Raw genomic sequence first — 15,113 nt, forward strand, 5'->3', positions numbered from 1 at the left:
TCTCCTCATAATTATAATTATACCAGGTAAGGTAGGGCAAGGCATGGGTTGCTTCAGAGACAGCTAATTTGAAATACATAAATTCATTCTCATTTCCCATTCACATAATCCCTATTAAGATTTTTTCAACTAGCTTCAAGACCAGATCACTAACAAAGGCATTGGGACTTCCTTGGATTCAAACTTTGGCAAAACCAAAGAGCCACACGGTTCCCTGCACTACTCGGCTCCCCCGTGGGTTAGAGGTCCTAGAGGTTGGATTTTGGGCTCTCCATCCCCATCGAAGCTGGTTGATGCCTCATATTTAGTCGATCTGCTCTACATTCTAGATAGTAGGCCCGGTTTGTCCATTTCATTTAATAGATTTGTGCATTCTTCATCCACTAATAGCCATCAAAGTAACGTGGAATTGAGTGGATAAGTGAGTAAGTGCCTACAGAAAGAGCAATATAGAAGAAATAGCAAGCCAACTGAAAAAGAGTGGATGCAGAGTTAGAAAACAAAATGATGGCCATTTCAAAAAACGAAGCATGGTACGTGGACATCATATTTACGTGTTCAGGTTCTCCATTTGTTTTTCTCACATAGTTATTTTACGTATTTCCCACACGATTGCATAGTATTTTTTGAAAAAGTATTTTCCCACACAACATTTTAGTGCATTTGTCTGAGAATTTCCCAACATGAATTAATATTTGGAAGAGAAGTCTAACAGTTTTACAACTTGAACTTTGTTTGACCATAATTGTGATGCCCAAGGATAAATGTAAATATTTTATTTTACTGTGGTACTTGATAAACTGAATTGACTATTATTATCTGTTTGGATTTAATAATATTTCATGTGGTTCTTTAAAAAAAAAAAATGTTCTTGAAAAGCTGGCAACTTCCCAGGGAGGTGGTTGATGTGTGTCCCAAATACCCTAACTGTTTTCTTAACAAGGGTTTTTCTCGAAGGAAAAGGGTTTTTTTTTTTTTTTTTTTTTTTTTTTTTTTTTTGCACTGTAGGGACAGGCAAAGGGAGAGATACACACAAAAGAAAATAGAGAAAGCTAAGTCTGGTGAGGACCAGATAGCCACGCACGAAAGTGCAGCAATTTGCTGTGGGTAGTGGTCCGGCAAGGGAGCTAGGGGGAGATTTTGGTCCTGGAGGACAAATCTCAAGGTAGGGTGGCATATTGGAAGTGGGAGTAACAGAGGAGGCCTGACTTCAGAGTATTAGGAAGTTACAGCAGTGCAGGAAAGTGAGTGAACATTTATAAGTATTTCTATAAAGATAATAGGATAGGTAGTGTGCTGTATAGAATTACTGATTACTGCAGAAAATTCAAGAACTAGCTGTCGCCACTAAGGTGGTGCTAACTGGAATTAAAAAAAAAAAAAGAAAAAAAAAACAATAAGAGACGTAGGATATGTTCTCTGATTGATTATTAAATGCTGGTTTTTTTTTTCTAAAAAAAAAACATAGTAACAGTATAATCGAAACCTCACGAAGATGGCAAAAGGCTATGGCCATTACTGGGCGGTTGTAGTTAACAGCTTTAGTCGGCCTACCCCTAAATACGGAGGGACTTCGTAGTAAAGTTACTCTGAGAAAGAACTATTACGGCACCTTTGATAAACATTTGTAGCAAACGCGTGAAGCAAGATTTAGTGCAACAAATAATAGAAATACAGGTTTCATAGTATGATGTAAATTCTTTGTCGTGAACAAGAATAGTGTCAAGCACTGCGGTTCCCGAGACAAAACAAAAGAAATAAGTTAGGTTGACTCCTCTATGGGATCTTCCCAAGGCTTGATAGCTTGAGCATTGGACCCCTGTGAGTTGTGTCGGAAGGGAAAGTTTGTGGACCCTGAGAGTATAAGCCGGGAATGGGGAGTAAACAACAGGAAAATAAATTCCCTGCGAACTAGGACAAGAGTAGTAACCATGTTACCAACTAAATAAGTGACGTTTAATAAACCAGAATTCCAGTGGAATAATCCTACAATAGGAAACCTCCACTATCAGGAACCCATGAGGTTCTAGGTCTGTGGAATTACATTGCATGCATTTGCATGAGAAACCGCTGGGTTCTGAAGAGCGTTGAACTCATGAGGCAGGGTCTCGGGTTTTCAACTGCATTGGAAACGAGGTAACTGGAGGATAAGATACCATGGATATGAGTGGTAGGGCCGTAACCCATGAACCTTCAAGCGAGACCAACCTCCCCAACTGATTAAAGGACGGGAAAATACCTCTGTTTGGTTAAGCAGAAAGCACCACAATTGACACAGTCTAACACTGAAACCCTTCTTTAGAATGAAACGTAAAGATGGAAGCTGAAAAACAAATGTATATATACATACTGCTACACAGAGCCATAATTTCAGGGAATTGAACCAGCATTAAACAATTAAATAGAATTAAAAATCTGAGTGATAAATCCATTCAGTAAAGCCTTAATATACATGTATACTCAAGATTTCAATAAAATTCTCCATGTTCAGTTCCAAGTCCAGTGGACCAATGAACGGAATGCACAGTACACATTACATAAAAAAATACTGGGCCATGAAACTGGAGGAGTCGCCCAGGGTCACAAGTTATTCCCAGGCAGACCTGGTATAATTTTAACAAGCAGAACTGCATGCAAGATTAACAAACCGAACCACATGCACAGCCAGTGCGGCTCAGTGAAAACAACAAGAGGAACGAAGCCTCATACTCATTTATCTAAACAACAAAGGACTCCTCAAAAATGACTTCATCGAAACCCGAAAATGGGTTACCCATCAAGCTGTAGACAAAAAGAACCAGGCGCAGTAGCCTGTAGACCGGACCCTGATTCCCTTCTACAACAAAAGCAAATGGAATATCCTCATACCGGTGGAAGCCAGGATGGTTATCCGCTCACCACTTCGCCCAATGTTCTTCGCAACCCAGACAGAAGGATGGGGGCACCTGCGTGTGAACCAAAACACTGGGGTTAAAACTTGTACATATTAAATCTGTATATGGTAGATCTGCCTGCAAACCAAACGACTGTAAATCAATAAACTAGGAAAGGAAATTGTAAGTATTTACCCGGTCGATGAATTCCGGTAGTGGGATTGGGTTTTGAAACTTCACATACTCATTCTCTGCAATCCCAAACTTCAGAGCCGAGACTGCCAGCCTCAGTCGAGGCAGGAGGCGGAGCGGGTTCCAGGTCCTTCCGCGGAAAGAATGTGGCAACAGCTCAGCGCCAAGGTAGTGTAAGGTAGCAAGCATCCAGGCAGCCGTTGGATTGCCTCCCCTGCTTCGCAGCCGTCGATGCATGACGGATCCCAAGGCGGCAGCTGGAGTCTTCCCACGCCACGTACCCGGGGTGGGACGGATGAGAGACTGCTCAATTAATGTCAACCAAAAACAATGCGTACCAACTAACACAAGAACCATAGCATCGTTAATTTTCATACCCCTGGAGGATTACACGAATCATCGGGTGGGAAACGTGGCATTCGTTGGTAGATTCGAGTCATAAAGAATTGCGTGAGAACCCTTGCAGTCCTATCCACCCGGTTGGGTGGTGGTACGCCTACAGGACATTGTTTATGCCAGTTTTAATTGAACCATCATGGGAACGTACATACAAGGATAGGATTTCAGACCTGTCAACCGTGTAGAGTTTACAACAAAACCCGTTTATGTGTTGATAATTAGTGGAATATGTATAGATAAATTAAAAAAAAATATCACAGCGGGATATATGACAAGTGGTATTAGAGCTAAGTTTCAAAAACTGTGGCCTCTAGGGAAAACACCAGAGAAAAAGAGACAGAGTCAAATTATTATATGTTTTTCAATTGCAACCCTTTTTATATTTACACAAAGCAGTTAATCTGTTAACTCTCCTTTTTGGTTTTATTCTCAGGCTAAGAGCAGGGGGAAAACATCAGATAGCCAATATGTGAAAGTAGAGCAGTGCTCCCATCAATTTGTAGCAGGCTAGGGATTTGCAAAAGACCTTGGGGTTAACCCAGAATTATGGGTTCAACTTGGGGAGGAGACCCGCAGTAGAAATTTAGCAATATTAGAGACAATACAAGAATTGAAAAATGAAATTGCTCGATTGCAAGAAGATAATACCATATTAACCATGGAGCAGGAAAGGATCTTAAAGAGCCTATCAGACAAACAGAATCAGCCACCACTGAATCCCAGTGCTGAACAACAGCGAGAATCAAAAGAGCGAAATCACCATACAGAACCAGAGGAGTCGGAGGGAAGGGATGAAGAATGGGAAGAACGATCCGACAATGCTTCTGAGAAGCAGACATCAAAGAGGCAATGAATAGAGCTGCAAGGGGAATTCTGCAAGATCAAACCGCCCCACTTTGATGGAGAACAAGAGGAAGTAGCTGAAGCATGGTTGATTAATATGAACAAATATTTCCAGCTGTACGAATATGATCATAACCTCAAGGCATGGTTAGCCATTTTCTAGTTACAAGGGAAGGCCACTCTCTGGTGGGAGGAAGTTAAAATTGTGAAAGGAGTAAGTGAGTAGAATGTTACTTGGGACAAATTTCAAAAATATTTCAAGGAAAGGTACCTAACGGAGCATTTCTATGATGAAAAGGCGAGGGAATTCCATGACTTGCGGTTGGGACAGCAGATCATGGATGAATTTATCACTCGTTTTACATCCTTACTTCGTTATGTACCTTATATCAAGGAAGAAAAGACTAAAGTGCAGAGGTTTGTCAGTAGTTTACCCTCGAATATGAGGGAAATGATTGAATTTGACAATCCGAAAACAATGGACGAAGTAATACGTAAGGCCAGAATTTGTTACCAGCAGAGTAAGCAGAAGGGGGAAGTCCCGGGCAAGAGATGGGCTGATAAAAGGAACAATAAATTGGCTGGGAACAATAAAGGGAATCGAGGTGGAGGTAGTAAGGGCCTTGCCAAAGGGCAAACCAGTAGGAATTCCCAGAAAAGCTCCCTCAGATCAAAACCAGCTGGTGAGTCAAGGATCAGTGAACCACTTGGAAAATTTGATAGCGAAGGGTCAGCAAGGCCTCCCGTGCAGTGTTGGGGCTGCAGTGGACCTCATTACATCAAAAACTGCCCATAATGGAAAGGAGCTGAACAGATTTCCCAGATCCACGAGGCATCAATAGTCGGTGATGTAGGACATAGTCTGCCAAGGATTAATGCTGCCCTGGAAGATCGTCAAGCGGAGTACCAACCGACCATGGTGGAATTTGAAGGTAAAATTTCAGACCTTACTGTCACTATTTTAATTGATCCTGGAGCCACATTAAGTTACATTAGTCCTAAGATTGTGGAGCAATGTAAATTGCAAACTGTTAAATTTAGGAATCCATGGTTAGTATAGTTGGCTACCAGGGCAAAGCGGAGAGTACAGGCTAAGGTCGATAACTACCCCTTAAAGATATCAGGACAGTCAATAAGGGAAGATCTGAATGTACTTCCCCTTGTTTCATATGATGTTCTTATTGGTATGGATTGGCTGGAAAAGCATTGGTCCCTAGTCAACTGCAAAACAAGGACTATTTACTTCAAGGATGAGTTGGGGGCAAGGCAAGAAATGCAAGGGATTAAACGGCCTTTATAGGTGCAACCAATAATTGCCTCTCAGTTAGCTAAGTGCATTAGGAAGGGGTGTCAGATTTATGTCATCCAAGTAGGCTACGCTAATTCGAAAGATAAAACGGCCACTTTGGACAACATCCGTGTGATACAAGAATTTGTTGACGTGTTTCCGGAGGGGATTCCCAGACTACCACCTAAGAGAGATATATATTTTACTATCGAGTTGGTACCAGGGGTAGCAACGATATCCCGAGGCCCCTACAGGATGAGTACACCTGAGTTGACAGAATTAAAAATGCAGTTACAGGAACTGCGTGACAAAAATTACGTTCGCCCCAGTGTGTCCCTGTGGGGAGCTCCAGTATTGTTTGTTAAGAAAAAGGATGGTACCCTTGGAATGTGCATAGATTATCGTTAATTGAATAAATTGACCATCAAGAACAAGTATCCCTTACCTCGGATCGACGAACTTTTTAATCAAGTGAAGGGAGCAACAGTATTTATCAAGATCGATCTACGATCAAGCTATCACCAAATTCGGATTAAGGAGGAAGACATAGCTAAGGATGCTTTTTAGGACAAGGTATGGGCATTACGAGTTTGTGGTGCTACCCTTTGGGTTAACTAACGCCCCTGTGACCTTTATGTGTTTAATGAACAGCATATTTCATCAATATTTGGACAGATTTGTACTGATATTTATTGATGATATACTGATATATTCTCACACGATGGAAGAACACAAGGAGCACCTTAGGCTGGTGCTACAAACCCTTCGGGCACACCAATTATATGCCAAGTTCAATAAGTGCGACTTCTTTAAAGAGGAAATACAGTATTTGGGGCATATAATCACGAAAGAGGGGATCGCAGTGGACCCTGAAAAGATCAAGACCATAATGGAATGGCCTGTACCAAAGGATGTGGCAGACATCCGATCTTTCATGGGATTAGCCGGGTATTACAGACGATTTGTAGAAGGATTCTCTAGGATAGCGTACCCTATCACTTCCTTACAGAAAAAGGGGAGAGCTTTTAAATGGACCCCAGATTGTCAAAAAAGTTTTGAGCAGCTTAAGCATCTGCTCACCACCGCACCCATTCTGAGCATAGCTGATCCCAACAAGGAATATGTGGTGTGCACTGATGCGAGCAAAGAGGGTGTGGGAGGCGTGTTGATGCAAGAAGGGAAGGTAATCGCCTACGAATCTAGGAAACTGAAAGAACATGAGCATAAATATTATGCTTATGATCTAGAATTGGCAGCTGTTATTCACGCCTTGAAAATGTGGCGACATTACCTTATGGGTAGGAAATTCTTACTATTGACGGACCATCACAGCCTAACCAATTACTTCAGCTAGCCCACCCTAAATGCTAGGCAAGCACAATGGGTGGATTTTCTAGGCAGTTTTGATTTCGAGATCAAACATTTGAAAGGGAAAGAGAATCGGGTGGCGGATGCGTTAAGTCGGAAATTACAATGTCTATATGAAATTTCTTGTAGCGAATGGAAGAGCCCCTTTGAAGAGATGATTAAAAAAGCAGCAGAACTGGATATAGTATATCAACAAATAAAACAGCAGGTACAGCAGTTGACCAGCCAAGGAAATCAATCAAATTACTCGGTAAATGTTACTGGAATGTTGTGTTATAAGAAAAGGCTGTATGTGCCCAATCAAAACAGCATTAAAAACTTACTGCTGGATGAATTTCATAAAAGTCACTATGCTGGTCACCCAGGATATCAGAAAATGATCACCTCTCTTCAGAAGGAGTATTATTGGCCAGGTATGAAGAGAGATGTGGTTGAATATCTGGCACACTGTTTGGAATGCCAGCAAATTAAGGTAGAACATCAACACCCTGCAGGATTATTGCAACCGTTACCCATTCCAGAATGGAAGTGGGAGACCATCTCCATGGACTTCATAACGGGTTTGCCCAAAACAAAGAAAAATAACGATTCCATCATGGTGGTGGTGGAAAAACTAAGTAAATCGACACATTTCATACCCATGCAATCGACCTATAGAGTGGTGCAAATTGCCCATATCTTTATGCAGAACATATTTAAGCTACACGGGTTACCTAAAACAATAATTTCCGACTGTGACGTGAAATTTACCTCGGCCTTTTGGAGAACACTATTCGGGGAATTAGGAACTCAGTTGAATTTCAGTACAGCTTATCACCCTCAAACTGACGGCCAAACAGAACGGGTGAACCAGGTGGTGGAAGATATGTTATGGGCATATGTTATGCGGCAACCGACCAAGTGGGAAGACTATCTGCACCTGGTCGAGTTCGCATATAATAACGGCTATCATACATCATTGCAGATGAGCCCTTTCGAAGTATTGTATGGGTGGAAGTGTCGCACACCCGCAAGCTGGGGTGGGCCAGAAGACCGATTAATGTTGGGACCCAACATGCTTAAGGAAATGGAGGAAACGGTCAAGGAAGTAAGAGTCAACTTAAGGGCAGCCCAGGATAGACAAAAAAGTTTTGCAGATAGGAAAAGAAAGTTTAAGGAATATCAAGTCGGTGATCATGTATATGTGCGAATTCGAGCAAAAAGGAGCACGTTACAGTGGAGCGGGTGTGCTAAGCTGGCACCCCGATTTTGTGGACCCTTTCAGGTCTTAGCAAGAATTGGGTCGGTTGCCTACCAGCTCGCTCTACCAAGTCACATACGGGTCCACAATGTTTTTCATGTTTCCTTATTAAAGAAATATGTTTATGATCCCAAACATATAATCAGATGGCAAGACATACAGGTGAGAAGGGGTCACCGATTAATTAGTCCAAATGTTTTCCTTTTTAAAGAAAACTGACTTAGGATGTTGCGTGCTGTAGGTCGAACCAGAAGGAGAAGTCTTGGTCGAACCGCTGAACATCCTCGACCGGAGAGAAGTAATGTTGTGGAAGCAAGCTATTACCCAAGTTAAAGTGCAGTGGCAGCACTTTGGACCTGAGGAGGCCACTTGGGAAGATGAAGAGCTGATGAAAAAGGCTTATCCAGGGCTATTCATGGCCAAAAGACACCGGGACGATGTCTAATTTTAGGGGGGGACGATGTGATGCCCCGAGATAAATGTAAATATTTGATTTTACTGTGGTACTTGATAAACTGAATTGACTATTATTATCTGTTTGGATTTTATAATATTTCCTGTGGTTCTTTAAAAAAAAAAAATATGTTCTTGAAAAGCTAGCAACTTCCCAGGGAGGTGGTTGTTGTGTGTCCCAGATACCCTAACTGTTTTCCTAACGGGGGTTTTTCCCAGAGGAAAGGGAGCAGGAAAAGGGTTTTTTTTTTTCTCTGCACTGTAGGGACAGGAAAAGGGAGAGATACACACAAAAGAAAACACAGAAGGCTAAGTCTAGTGAGGACCAGATAGCCACGCACGAAAGTGCAGCAACTTGCTGAGGGCAGTGGTCTGGCAAGGAAGCTAGGGGGGAGATTCTGGTCCTGGAGGACAAATCTCAAGGTAGGGTGGCATATTGGAAGCGAGAGTAATAGAGGAGGCCCGACTTCGGAGTATTAGTAAGTTACAACAGTGCGAGTAAGTGAGTGAACATTTATAAGTATTTCTGTAAAGATAATAGGATAGGTAATGTGCTGTATAGAATTAATGATTACTGCAGAAAATTCAAGAACTGGTTGTCCCCACCGAGGTGGTGTTAAGTGGAATAAAAAAAAAAAAAGCAATAATAGACGTAGGATATGTTCTCCAGTTGATTATTAAATGTTGGTTTCTTTTTTTCTCAAAAAGAAAACATAGTAATAGTATAATCGAAACCTCACGAAGATGGCAAAAGGTTATGGCCATTACTGGGTGGTTGTAGTTGATAGCCTTAGTCAGCCTACCCCTGAATACAAAGGGACTTTGTAGTAAAGTTACTCTAAGAAAGAACTATTACGGCACCTTTGATAAACATTTGTAGCAAACGCGTGAACCAAGATTTAGTGCAACAAATAATAGAAATACAGGTTTCATAGTATGATGTAAATTCTTTGTCGTGAACAAGAATAGTGTCAAGCACTACGGTTCTCGGAACAAAACAAAAGAAATAAGTCAGGTTGACTCCTCTATGGGATCCTTCCAGGGCTTGATAGCTTGAGCATTGGACCCCTTTGAGTTGTGTCGGAAGAGAAAGTTTGTGTACCCTGAGAGTATAACTGGGAATGGGGAGTAAACAACAGGAAAATAAATTCCCTGTGAACTAGGACAAGAGTAGTAACCATGTTACCAACTAAATAAGTGACGTTTAATAAACCCTAATTCCAGTGGAATAATCCTACAACGGGAAACCTCCACTATCAGGAACCGGTGAGGTTCTAGGTCTATGGAATTACATTGCATGCATCTGCATGAGAAACCGTTGGGTTCTGAAGAGCGTTGAACTCATGAGACGGGGTCTCGGGTTTTCGACTGCATTGAAAATGAGGTAACTGGAGGATAGGATACCATGGCTGTGAGTGGTAGGGTCGTAATCCATGAACCTTCAAGCGAGACCAACCTCCCCAACTGATTAAAGGACAAGAAAATACCTTTGTTTAGTTAAGCATAAAGCACCATGATTGACACAGTCTAACACCGAAACCCTTCTTTAGAATGAAACGTAAAGCTGGAAGCTGAAAAACAAATGTATATATACATACTGCTACACAGAGCCATAATTTCAGGGAATTGAACCAACGTTAAACAATTAAATAGAATTAAAAATATGAGCGATAAATCCATTCAATAAAGCCTTAATATACATGTATAATCAAGATTTCAATAAAATTCTTCGTGTTCAGTTCCAAGTCTAGTGGACCATTGAACGGAATGCACAGTACACATTACATAAAGAAATACTGGGCCATGAAACTGGAGGAGTCGCCCAGGGTCACAAGTTATTCCCAGGCAGACCTGGTATAATTTTAACAAGGAGAACTACATGCAAGATTAACAAACCGAACCACATGCACAGCCAGTGCGGCTCAGTAAAAACAACAAGAGGAACAAAGCCTCATACTCATTTATCTAAACAACAATGGACTCCTCAGAAATGACTTCACAGAACTCAAAACTAGGTTATCCATCAAGCTGTAGATAAAAAGAACCAGACACAGTAGCCTGTAGACCCTTAGTGTAAAGAATGTGGCAACAACTCAACGCCAAGTTAGTGTAAGGTATCAAGCATCAAGGCAGCCATTGGATTGCCTCCCCTGCTTTGCAGCCGTCGATGCATGACGGATCCCAAAGCAACAACTGGAGTCTGCCCACGCCACGTACCCGGGGTGGGACGGATGAGAGACTGCTCAGTTAATGTCAACCAAAAACAATGCGTACCAACTAACACAAGAACCATAACATTGTTAATTTTCATACCCATGGAGGATTACACGAATCACCGGGTGGGAAGTGTGGCATTCGCTGGTAGATTCGAGTCTTAAAGAATTGCGTGAGAACCCTTGCAATCCTATCCACCCGGTTGGGTGGTGGTACGCCTACAGGACATGGTTTATGCCAATTTTAATTGAACCATCATGGGAACGTACATACAAGGATAGGATTTCAGACCTGTCAACCATGTAGAGTTTACAACAAAACCCGTTTATGTGTTGATAATTAGTGGAATATGTATAGATAAATTTAAAAAAAAAAAATCGCAGCGGGATATATGACAATAATTATCAGAGGAATTTTACTACATAATATTTTGAAAATTTCCCAACATAAATTAATATTTGAAAGAGAAGTCTAATCGTTTTACAGCTTGAACTTTATTTCGCAGTAATTATCAAAAGAATTCTACTACATAATACTTTTAGCAAATTACAATTTTTTATTTTGTTATATGATTTTTTGAATTAATAGTAGAAATAAAGTTTAAATTTATATATTTGGATGTTTATATAATTTCATTAGGTTATTCTTGGATGTTTAATCTTTGATGGAGAAGTGTAATTATTTGCTTGAGAAAAATGGTTTTTGTTTTTTTTGTTTTGTTTTGTTTTTTTTTATAATAAATGCCATAATATTTGGTGTTTTTTTATAGGCTTTTCTCACATATACAAACCATGTCTATACTAGCATATTTGCATGTCGGAAAAACACCCATAAGTAATGGAATAGTTTGTACGAAATATGAAAAATAAGAAAATTGGACCTTAATATTATGAATGTGATATCCCTAGATAGTAGGTGAACTCATTGTTTGTAAAAGTTGTTACAATTTGCATGTTATTAATAATTATAAAGTTTCACTTTTGGACTTAATGCAGCAAACAAACACTACAGACATGCTAGGTGACACAGTTGAATATTTGAAGATCTTTTAGAAGAAGGCCCAGATATGTAGTTTGTTTTTGTTTTTTTATTTTTATACATTTACAGATCCTTATGGCCCTAACATGTATTTATTTTGACAATTACTTTGTTTGGTAAAGCTCTCCAAAATTTAGTTTTTGTACATGATGATATTAAATGTATTTTTTAAAACATTTACATATTTCATGCACATTATGTTTTTTTGTTTGAAACTTATGTCATGCATATTATTTTTTAATTGAATTGGCATTGAAGCCACTTAAATGGAAAACATGGTATGTGCATTCAATTTCTGTTAAACTAAATTTAATTGTTTAATTTAGTTGCCTACATTCACTATTTTAATGTGAAAACAATTATGAATATGATTGGTAGAAGTTAAAAAAAAACTTGTAAAAATAAATATTAAATGTCAGGCCCTTTAAAAATAAAACCGTCATTAATTCTGATGGATGGGTAGAGTGACCTGTCAAATTTAACCCCTGTACTTCCCGTTCCCGTTCCTTCTTTATGGGAAAATCGAGAGAAAATGTAAAGAATGGATGCTGTTCCTTCTTTATGAGAAAATCGAGAGAAAATGTAAAGAATAGATACTAATGCTATATATTTTGTACATATATAGCTGTGGAGTGCAGTGGGAAAATTTCACAATAATGCAACTTGATTTCTAATTACACGGCAATCATGGCAGGAGCGGAGAGCAGCGGCTGTATTTGCAAGGTAGTTGACTCACGAATGACGTAAATTCATGTAAATCGATTATGTTATTGTAATAGGATCTATATTTTGTACATTGTTGTTCAATGCAGTGGCCAATTTTCACACAATTTTACTTTGATTTATAATCACGCAGCAACCATGGCAGACCGTGAGCGCAACAGAAGCTCCGAGGGTTTGGGAAAATTTGACAGAATTGTAATTTGATTTCTAATTACGGAGTAATCATGGCAGACGTGGAGAGCAGCAGCTGCGAGGGTTTATTCGCATTCTACGAGAAATGAAAGGCTGCTTTGGCTGTGAAATCTGTTAAACTTGGCCCCGCCGGAATGGATATGATTTCAAAAATTGCTCTTCATCAACCAATGTCACACCGTTCTGTGTGCCATTTATATCTATTTTGGACAGATGTACATTGTTACAAGACGGATATGCATATTGAACATGAGCGCTAAGATTCTAACAAAGTTTGTATTTCTTTTTTCATTTGCTGCAGGAGGGCCAGGCCATTTCTCACATTTACCGCTTTCAGCCTTATTTTTATCCGCCCATACTACCTTCTAACGTCCCCGGCCCCTAACCTACCTTACACCACAGCTAGGTATTGCGAATTTCCAAACCATGGCTCTCTGCCACAGCCCTTGAGACGTCACCAGGTCACATCTAGCCCTCCATGTCCATTGAATGCGCCTCATTGCTTGTTAATTATGTGTCAGTACTACCATGGACTGAACCGGCTGAGAATAAATTGTGTATTATGAAATGCATATCGACATGCTTATGTAGTGCAATACCCAGCCATACGCATACAGACAATTACATTAGTATACATTCATATTAATTAAATTATGCGCAATAGAAATTGTAATCATATAACATAACTCACCCTAGGGTTTATAGAAGACGAAGATTAAAAATAAATACAATAAATTGTACACTGCACCAGCTGAGAGCTTTCCACGTTCTACTCAGTTGGGAGTGAACGGGGTTGAAAAATTGTGAACCGAGTAGAGCACATTTATCACTTTTAAGCTGGATTTTTTTGAGTTTGTATTTTATAAACAATAATATTGTTAGTCATTATTTTACTAATTTTTGTTTCTGGAGTTTTCGTGTTTGGAATCTATTTCCTAAAGTGTCACTGGTGTTCCCCTAGTGTAGGAAGATATAAGCAATATGAAAGCAAGTCCAATAACCAATTTGGACATTTGGAGTTTTGGTGTTTGGAATAGATTTGCAAGAGTCCGGCCTATGTTCAAATCTCTCAAGGTGTCTTCCACTTCCACCCATACTCATGTAGTGTAAGAAGATAAAAGAAATATAAAATCAAGTTCCATCACCAACTTATGTTTAATTTAATTATTGATGATTATTAGGTGGATGATAAAGCCATTTAAATTGAATTGTTTAATTAAAAAAATGTGATAAGAACATGTTTTATATATGCGAGTTATAGTAGTATTAGTAAACCATGATATTTGATCATAGTATTTAACAAAGCCCATATATAAGTTAAGAATCTACATGATAAAATGAGAGTGAATTTCCATGATAAAGAATATCATTATATATTTTTTCAAATGTATATATATTTAACTCATATATTAATTATTTTAATAATAATAATAAAGTTATAAATTAATAATTAATTTTATGACAATATAAGATATATCATGAGATCAATGTTTAGATATTTATCATCATTTACTAACAATTTACTATACATAATTGCACTAGTTATTTATTTAGTATCCAAGTGTTGTTTATTTGTTTGTAGTGAATTTGATATATTATTAACTTTGCATTACCTTAATATTAGCATGTTGCTATGAAGTTTGAGAGATAAGTATAATCCCAAACTATTATTAATAGAAATGTTTCTAAGATCTCAATCTTTTCCAAACCACCCATTCTTAATAGAATTGGATTGAGGGTTGTAAACACTAGCTTCAACATATATGTGAATATTTTATAATGTTCTTTATTGATCTAAAATATTATTTATTTTTTGAATTATTTAAATCTATTTATTTGCTCTGTGAGTGATAGAAACGTTTGAAATATTATTAATTAATTAAAGTTTTAATTTTTTTTTTTTTAATGATTTTCCAGGCTTCTTAATTAGGATTTTAGTCTTTTATGGCTTTCCTTGGTTCTTGATTTTATATTTGCACAAACTAAGTTGCCATGTAGCATTTGGCTAATCATCTTATTTTATATCTACACAAACTAAATTGCCATATAACATTTCTCTAATCAGAGGTCACTTAATATTCATAAATAGTTTTTTTTTAATTGTAATTTTCAAACTTAATTTAGCGTGGGATAGATTTAGGTTTAAAATATTAAATTTTTATTGTTATGTATATATCACCTTTGGTTACAACAGTTTTGGATGATAATATATGCTTCTAATCTTCACGATTGTTATATTTTGGCTTTGCACAAAATGTTTAGGTTCATGGCTGAGGTTTTCAGCCTCCAT

The 15,113-nt window shown here is 38.7% G+C and overlaps 1 long non-coding RNA gene across 1 annotated transcript; it reads left to right on the plus strand.

Annotated features, from left to right (window-relative positions):
• Positions 1-12,537: 12,537 nt before the first annotated feature.
• LOC149176973 (uncharacterized) lies at positions 12,538-13,720 on the plus strand. Its single transcript, XR_016258697.1, has 2 exons — positions 12,538-12,631; positions 12,765-13,720. It is a non-coding gene; the product is annotated as an uncharacterized LOC149176973 (long non-coding RNA).
• The last annotated feature ends 1,393 nt before the right edge of the window (positions 13,721-15,113 follow it).

Source organism: Pinus tabuliformis, chromosome 4_1 (assembly GCF_031772625.1).
Source record: "Pinus tabuliformis cultivar Carrire ecotype Pingquan chromosome 4_1, CPIR1, whole genome shotgun sequence".
Classification (NCBI taxonomy): domain Eukaryota; kingdom Viridiplantae; phylum Streptophyta; class Pinopsida; order Pinales; family Pinaceae; genus Pinus; species Pinus tabuliformis.